Source organism: Chiloscyllium plagiosum, unplaced genomic scaffold (assembly GCF_037043375.1).
Source record: "Chiloscyllium plagiosum isolate Xiang-an unplaced genomic scaffold, Cpla_swu_hap1 HiC_scaffold_15, whole genome shotgun sequence".
In the NCBI taxonomy this organism is placed as follows: Eukaryota; Metazoa; Chordata; class Chondrichthyes; order Orectolobiformes; family Hemiscylliidae; genus Chiloscyllium; species Chiloscyllium plagiosum.
In genome coordinates, this window is record NW_028270153.1 from 43,392,533 (window position 1) to 43,400,588 (window position 8,056).

The 8,056-nt window shown below is 37.5% G+C and overlaps 1 long non-coding RNA gene across 1 annotated transcript in view; it reads left to right on the forward strand.

Annotated features, from left to right (window-relative positions):
- The window catches only part of LOC148147647 (uncharacterized), a 93,555-nt gene extending 88,267 nt beyond the window's left edge, over positions 1-5,288 (forward strand). The window contains exon 5 of the long non-coding RNA XR_015759482.1: positions 4,951-5,288. This is a non-coding gene — a long non-coding RNA (uncharacterized LOC148147647). The remainder of the gene's footprint in view (positions 1-4,950) is intronic.
- Positions 5,289-8,056: the final 2,768 nt, after the last annotated feature.

Consider the following 8,056-nt stretch of genomic DNA (forward strand, 5'->3'; position numbering starts at 1 on the left):
ATTGATTGCATTCCTTGAAATATTCTGATCCTGCAAAACAGCAGAGTTCATAGTGTTGAATGTTAATGTGATATTTCCTTCATGCACCTTATATAATACCCACCGACATTTGAGCAGATGGAGTGATGCCTAGTCATTTCACGCAAGAAATTCCAGCTGGTGAAACATCTCTCTAAAGGATTTCCTTACCTCTTAAAGGAGGCTTTACATAATGCTGGAGAGCTGATGCAACTCTGGAGAAAATCCTGTCTTTAGATTACATTGGAAAAGGCCTGCACATACTGCTTGCATGTCATTGAAGACACCTTTTGTCATAACTATAATCCTGAAATGCCCAACATGAAAGTTTAAATAGAGAACTCTGAAATGTCTTCATGAATATTAATGTAATTGCTAAGTAGCATTTCTCTTTAACTTGCTACTGATTTGGACCCTGATCAGAGGATATGCTAAGAAATGAATGGTCTCATTGAAGCAAATTCTATTCTGTAGGAGAATCTTAGTATCTGACATAACTAGGTCCACAGAAAAAAAAACCTGGAAACACAACAGTGCTTGAAATGTGTCAGATCAAGCCTCCCAGTCACTTACAGTATATTTTCTTCATGTCACATCTCTTCATCTTTGCAACAGTGCTTACGCTACTATATAGGGAGCATAACAGTAGAACATCACAATTTGTAATGGCTAAAGTCATATGTCATATAAGATAGCAAGAAATGTTGAATATCCTTCATTTGCATTCAAATAAATCTCAAAACCAAGTGGAATGTTTCTGCCACAGTATATCTAACTGTCTGCTAGATACTTAATATTCTCCATTCCTTTTTTCAAAAAGTGCCGATGGAGATGTTTGTACATTATATCTTAAATTGCAAAGGGATGCAGAAATTACAATAAAGTTCAAAATCACAAAACAACATTTCTTTCATTGCAATACAATTGTCTATTATCACGCTTCTCATTCCAACACTGTTCTTCAATTATTTATCTATTTTCTAAGTATTCAGTTTGTCCTTTTGTTTACAGTGAAATACTCCTAATCTTAGATGAACATGGAATTGTTCCTAAGCACCATTACATCATATTTCTAGCAACTGAGAACATTTTCTATCCTTCCTGTTCTTCTCCGTCTACATGGGCAAGCATTACATGCTTGTCTGACTCCTTATGATTGATTGTATGGTTGAAATTGGGTTTGTACACCAGGACTTCGAAACAGGATTCTTGTGCAATTAGAATGCACAGTATGCCATCAGATACTGGATCCTGTAGACTAGCTGAGACAGAATCAAACTGAACAGAGACTGTACAGGCTTTATTATTCATTCGAATTACTTGTTTCATTTACTGAAGATCAGACTGTGTTCTTTGATGTAAAGATCAAATGGGTTTGTTTCCTTGATTTAATTTGCAACCATGTCCATGTCATGTGAATGCCTTGTTGCAATGCATAGGTTTGCATTTCTCAGGCTGTAATGCATTTATATCCGTCACAGTATTCCACCTAGCTTAATGCATCCAGCTTTTTTTTTAAAATCATGTACACCTGTACAATATTTTAAATGTTATCTGAACTCAATCTGAAAAGCATTAAGTTTGTTTTTATTTTGGTCTTGGAGGTGAAAGATAAAATTAGAAAGCATCATTACTTGCAACATATTTTTTAAAAAACACCTATTTTGGGATAAACTAAAATTCACAAATAAGAAAGGAGGAAAACTGAGTCATGTCTACTAGAACAACTAGGCACTTCACTAAATCTACACCCAATCTAATGGAGACATAGATAAAATATATGGTACTTCCAGTATCTATTGTCTTATTGTTGTAAATTAGTATTTAGTTTTATGAAAAATACACAGGGTATAAGCTGTTTTACATTCTAAGACCATGATCTATGAGATAATCTGCACAATCTCAAAGAAGATGTAGGTACGCAATAGGGGTTAACAATTTTACTCATGGTTATGTATGTTTCTGGAAAATACACGACAAAGCTTTGGGCATTTGATTTGATGTTCAATAAAATAAGTTGAATGAAAGATTTTGTATGCAGTATTTTTTACAGTTTACAGATTGGCTGTAGTGATTTGCCATAGCTGTGGAAAATCACATTTCTGATTTTAGCACTTGGGAATTTATCATGCAGTTTACAATATTAGATACATTTTAGTGGGGCTATCATTCCTTGAAGATCACGTTTAGCTGGGAAAGCTTTCAGAGATAATAACAAATATTTTACCTTCAGCTTATAAGATTTTACATTGAGTTGCACATTGGATAGTTCCGTAAAGAGACATTATGAAGAAATAATGAGTAAATTGTAGGTAGGAGTTAAAGTGAATAATTGATGTTGGTACAAGATTATGGTTGTCTAATAAGCAGCTTGAAATGTATAATTAATAGCTATTAATTAATTTAAATATATAGTCGTTCAATATTTTCAAATCAGAACAATGAAAGACATATTCTCTGCTATATGCTAATACTTACAAACAGTGAATTTGGGTAAAGAGTGGTAGAATGCTGGTAGAAAAATATAATTTGTTTTTATAAGCTTTTTACTTGCATTTCCCAAAATACTTTGCAAACAGTGAATCACTCCTTTCAATATAGCCACAAATGTTATGTGAGCAAAAATAGCAACAAATATTAGAAAAATATGATTTTGGTTTTTTTTTCTTAGTAAGACATGGGTAGGATTTTATATTTTGTGTTGGGACCCTGGAATTGACTGGTGGTCTTTACCGCACATTGATGGGAGCAGGCATCCAAAAATGATTTTAATGACTGTTATGGAGGGATTGCAGATCTGGGTAAGGGAGAGAGAGAGAGATTATGCCTCTAGCTTCAGATGCCTTCTCAGTAAAACACACTCACATCTTCCAGGCCATCATTGTAGTAGAGGAGCCCTTCCACAAGAAGACTTGTAAATGAGGGTGACCTCAGTGGCTTTCTGGACTGCTGGTTGCCTGGTCTGCCACATGGAGGCTACCTCCAGGCAGCTACAATATTTCTGATATTAAATGAGGACAAACCGGTGATTTGGAAGTTCAAGCTTGCCTTTAATCATTGACCATAATTGACTATTAAATGATCCTAACCAGTATAATAGCTCTGGGCAAGGAGATAAGGATGGTGCCAACTGTTGGCTTGCTGACCAATGATGAAAAGTTACATGCCACCCACCTCCATTCTTACTCATAGGATGGTGATGCATTATAGATCATTCAAGGAGTCTGGGTTGCCACGGCAACATATACTTTCAAAATAGATGTTGTAATGGGTCAGTTTTTAGGCACCAATTTTCTTTCCATCACACTGATGATGGGAATCTCTCATAATCTTACTGCTTACCATTGACATGTGTTGGAAAGATTTACAGAAGATACTCAAAAGATTTGGCTGATCTATGAATGCACCCTTCTTCACCATCAGGTTCTGGGCTGGGATTCAATCCCGTGGCTTCTGACTCAGAGACAATGCTGTTGTCACTCCACCACAAGACTTCCTCTCAATTGTATATTCAAGTGATAATCCTGTCCCATATTAACAACAAAACCAGGAAGTTCATAAAACCTTTCAAGGCATTGACAGCATTGTTTCAGATTGAGATTGGAACACAGGCGAGAGATATAGAATCACTCTTGTGTGACATATCTTGGCTCTATTATTGTATTCTTTATTACAAGCCTTTGTGAGTTGCCATCTTATTTTTAGATTAGATTAGATTACTTACAGTGTGGAAACAGGCCCTTCAGCCCAACAAGTCCACACCGCCCCACCGAAGCGCAACCCACCCATACCCCTACATTTACCCCTTACCTAACACTACAGGCAATTTAGCATGGCCAATTCACCTGACCTGCACATCTTTGTGACTGTGGGAGGAAACCAGAGCACCCGGAGGAAACCCACGCAGACACGGGGAGAACGTGCAAACTCCACACAGTCAGTCGCCTGAGGCGGGAATTGAACCCAGGTCTCTAGCGCTGTGAGGCAGCAGTGCTAACCACTGTGCCCACAATTTTCTTTTCCTGTTAATCATACCTCAGATTTGCCTCAAATTCATTTGCTTTGTTATATGTGATTGTTTTATTCAAATCAAATGCATAGTTGTGTGGTAGGCCTTCAGCTCAGTAACAGCTTCCCTGTATTTTAAACATGTCTTGCAGCTCTGTAGAATTATTTGCACTGTCACAGGGAACAGGGAGAATGCACACTTAGAAGAATAAAAATGTGAGACCATTTTTGAATGAAAGGTTCCACTGTCGATGAGCTAAAAACTGCACGAGTTATTTCTGAGTGGAGGTGTAGCGGTTTCTTGATGCTTTAGATAGTCAGGGATTTGAAACCATGTTAATGCAAACTAATGGACATTGAATTTCTATTTACAGTGTTTACAGATTCAAGGTTCAGCAGCATTCCATTCGAACCTTCTTCACTCAACATTATTCAACATCATTGATGATACAGTCTCTCTATTAACATATGACGAATGACCTTATATACTACACCTCTCACCAAAGTTGTTCTAGCTATTAATTATTTATATCATAAATTATTTATATTTTTATCTTTCTTCCACTCCTTCCTCTTGAAGTCACTGCCAGGCTTTCTGAGTCGGGGGAAAGACACTGTGGGGTTTGACTAATCTGCCTGTCTGTATCCTCATTTCTTTTAGTGGAGGGGTAGGAACACTTGCATTGGTAATGGAGGATTTGAACAGACTAAGGATATAGTTGACATATCTCCCCTTTTAACTGCAATATTTACTCACTGGATCATTCTGCTTCTTTTTCATGATGTTGTTATGTTATACTTTAATTGTTTCAAATTCATATGCAGCTTCATCTGGTTTCTAATTAATACTCTTTAGCATATGACTGACAATCATTTTTTGGACATGTTGATGGCTTTTTTGAAAGTAAATTTCTCCTTTCTCAGCAGGTGGGCTCCCACAGCAGGATTTCTTCTGCCTAAGGTTATTCTATCTAATGAGATCATCTTTCAGTTGTCAAACCTGACACAATTCTACTCTGTGCATCAGTGTTATCGGATACCAATCAATATTCTCCTTCTACCCTGAACTCTGATGTCGAACACATGTTGCTCACAAGTAACATTAGTAAATGTTAAAAATGTATCTTCAAAGTCTTCAGTCTACCTTCTCTGTCCTCAGTGAGATGTAGTGTTCAATACAGCTTAAAACACTCTGTGTTCAGAATAACTACACTTATTTGTTCAGGTTTTTTGTTTAATTCTGTAGCTATTTAATAGTTTTGCCTCTGAATCTGGTAAAAGTTCCATTTCCAACTCATATTGCTTTTTATTTTCACAGCACTAGGGACTCGAAAGTTCACAGCTTTTCAGATAAACCCAGTAATTTGATGTTGCGGACAGCTCCTTGTTGTTTCTTACAGTAGGTGACTCTTTTTTCAGTTCTAAACATCCACACAATCTGCATGTAGGCTTGCTCGCTGAGCTGGAAGGTTTATTTTCATTAAAACAAACTTTCCAGCTCAGCGAGCAAACCTACAGAACCTCAACCTGAGGTACAAATCTTCTCAAAACTCGCTGTCCATACAATTTCAGATGCACACCTCTGATAACTTATTTTAAGCAGTGTGTTTCATGAGTCCTCAATCTAAAGTGAAAGTAACTTAGAGCAGTGTAATAAGTGAACAGTGCCCTTTAATGTATTTCTCCAAATATCTTCCATAAAACAATCGTCACCTCACTTTCTAAATTAATCAATGATACAGATCAAACCTGAGGCACACAAGCTCATGAAAAAGACCAAGAAGAACACCAGGTTCTGAAAGAGATTTGATTGCCCAACTCCCATGAAAGCTCGTGAAGGAGGATTCTAGATTGAATTTTTGAAAAAATCCAGTTCACCAGACCCAAACCCACGCAGTTTTTGAATTTCAAATTCTCCACACTGCATTTTCTCCATATTCTCCAAGTGTAAGTTTATCTTCAATTTTGTGCACAATGTAAGTGGCATAAAGCTAACCCATCAATTACTTTTTGTTAATCTTTGTTTTTTGTTATTCTGCACACATGTATTACTCTTCCTAAAATATCATTTAAAATGTTCAGTTCTGCACATTCCACAAGATTATATTTATGTTTTCTACAATAGGACAGTGACAATTTCTACGTTATAGCAGTAAATACACTTCAAAAGTACTTCATTGACAGTAAAGAGCTTTGGCACATCCTGAGGTCAAAAAGATCTGCACAAAAATGAAAATCGTCCTTTCTTCCTGAATATGGGCAGCACCTCAACTGTTCATAAACAAATTGCAGCTTTTATTATAAAACCAGATTTTAAAATGATACCTTATTTTATTTAAATGTGAAATGACCAAGTGAAATGCTAAATACTAGTAACTCTACTCAATAGCTGGTAGCCAATTATGTCTGACAGAGTTTGACAGTCAAAAAGCACTCACTGAATTTGGACGTTAAACAAAAATCTAGAGGGTGCTATATTGCAGTCCATAGCAGATATAAATTTAAGAGATTCTGCTAGCTTTGGTATTGAAGTTAAAGCATAATTGTACATCGGATCAAAAGTTGCTCCGACTTGAAGCTGCTCTTCATTTCTGCCATGAATGTCCACTTACGTTATTTCCAGAAATGTAGAGCACAGCATGAATCAGGCAATTCCATTAAGGCAGAGCAGAGTTTGGGGAAGACAAGACAAATCTTATGAAAGTAGATCTACACAGTAAATTTAAATAGTCAGTCTTTCAATATTAGCGAATGGTTGAATGTATCATAAACCTATGGGTGAGGTAAATGTGCAAGTGGATGAGGTTGTTAGTTTGGTTAGTGAGCTGGCTAAGTAGGTAAATGGATGGGCAAATCTTTTGATAGATTCACAGGTTAAGCTAGCACATATTATCCATCACTGGTTGCCCTTGAGAATATTGTGGTGAACTGCCTCTTAAACCGCAATAGTTCATAGAGAAAGCGTAGAACTATAATGCCATTAGGGAAGGAGTTCTGGGATCGTGACCAAGTGACAATGAAGAAATAGTGACATGGTTTCAAGTCAGGGTGGTGTTTGGCTTGGAAGGGAACTTGCAGATGGTGATGCTCCCTTCTACTTGCTGTCCTTGCCTAGAGCGTTTGGAGGGTGCACAACAGCTGGGTGTTGTGAACAGTACTGAATAGCGTGCAATCATCATCATTGTCGAGATCAGGAATGTGGAACCACACTTTTCAACTCTGACCTCCAGCATCTGCAGTTCTCACTTTCTCCTAGTGTGCTATCATCAACAAACACCCCCACCTGACCTTATAATGAAGGGATAGCCATTGAAGAAGCAAATGAAGATGATTGGATCAACTTCACAAATGGATGCAGGACTGCCTGCTGTTTAGATGATGGGTTTATAATAGCCACAACTAACATATTTTTGCTTGGTATGATTCCCATCAGTGGAGAGCTTGCCCTTGCACCGGCTCCCATTGAATCTAGTTTTGCATTTATCTCCAAGTAGTCAACCTTGTTAGGCTTCTGAGCTTTGAAACGCAGTAGGAACATAAAAATATCAACAGCTCCCAGGATATCTGGTTTTCTGAAATGTGCTACTGATGCTCACAGATGACTTGTTCATAAGAACATAAGAACTAGGATCAGGAGTAGGCCCTCTGGCTCTTCGAGCCTGCTCTGCCATTCAATAAGATCATGGCTGATCTTTTTATGGTCTCAGTGCCAATTACTCGCCCTCTCACCATATCCCTTAATTTATTTATTTTTCAAAAAACTCTATCTTAGCTGGAGTAGCGTCAATTACTTCACCGGGCAGGAAATTCCATAGATTCGCAACCCTCTGGGTGAAGAGGTTCCTTCACAATTCAGTCCTAAATCTGTTCCCCCTAATTTTGAGGTATGCTGTCTCGTCCTGATTGAGTGGAGTTTTTATGATTCATGAGGTCACTTGGATTGTGATATGGCACTCTCAATGCAACACATGCAAACTCTATAGCAGTTAGGTTGGTAAAGTCTGCTGCCCAGACTGCAAACCTCGTCAAA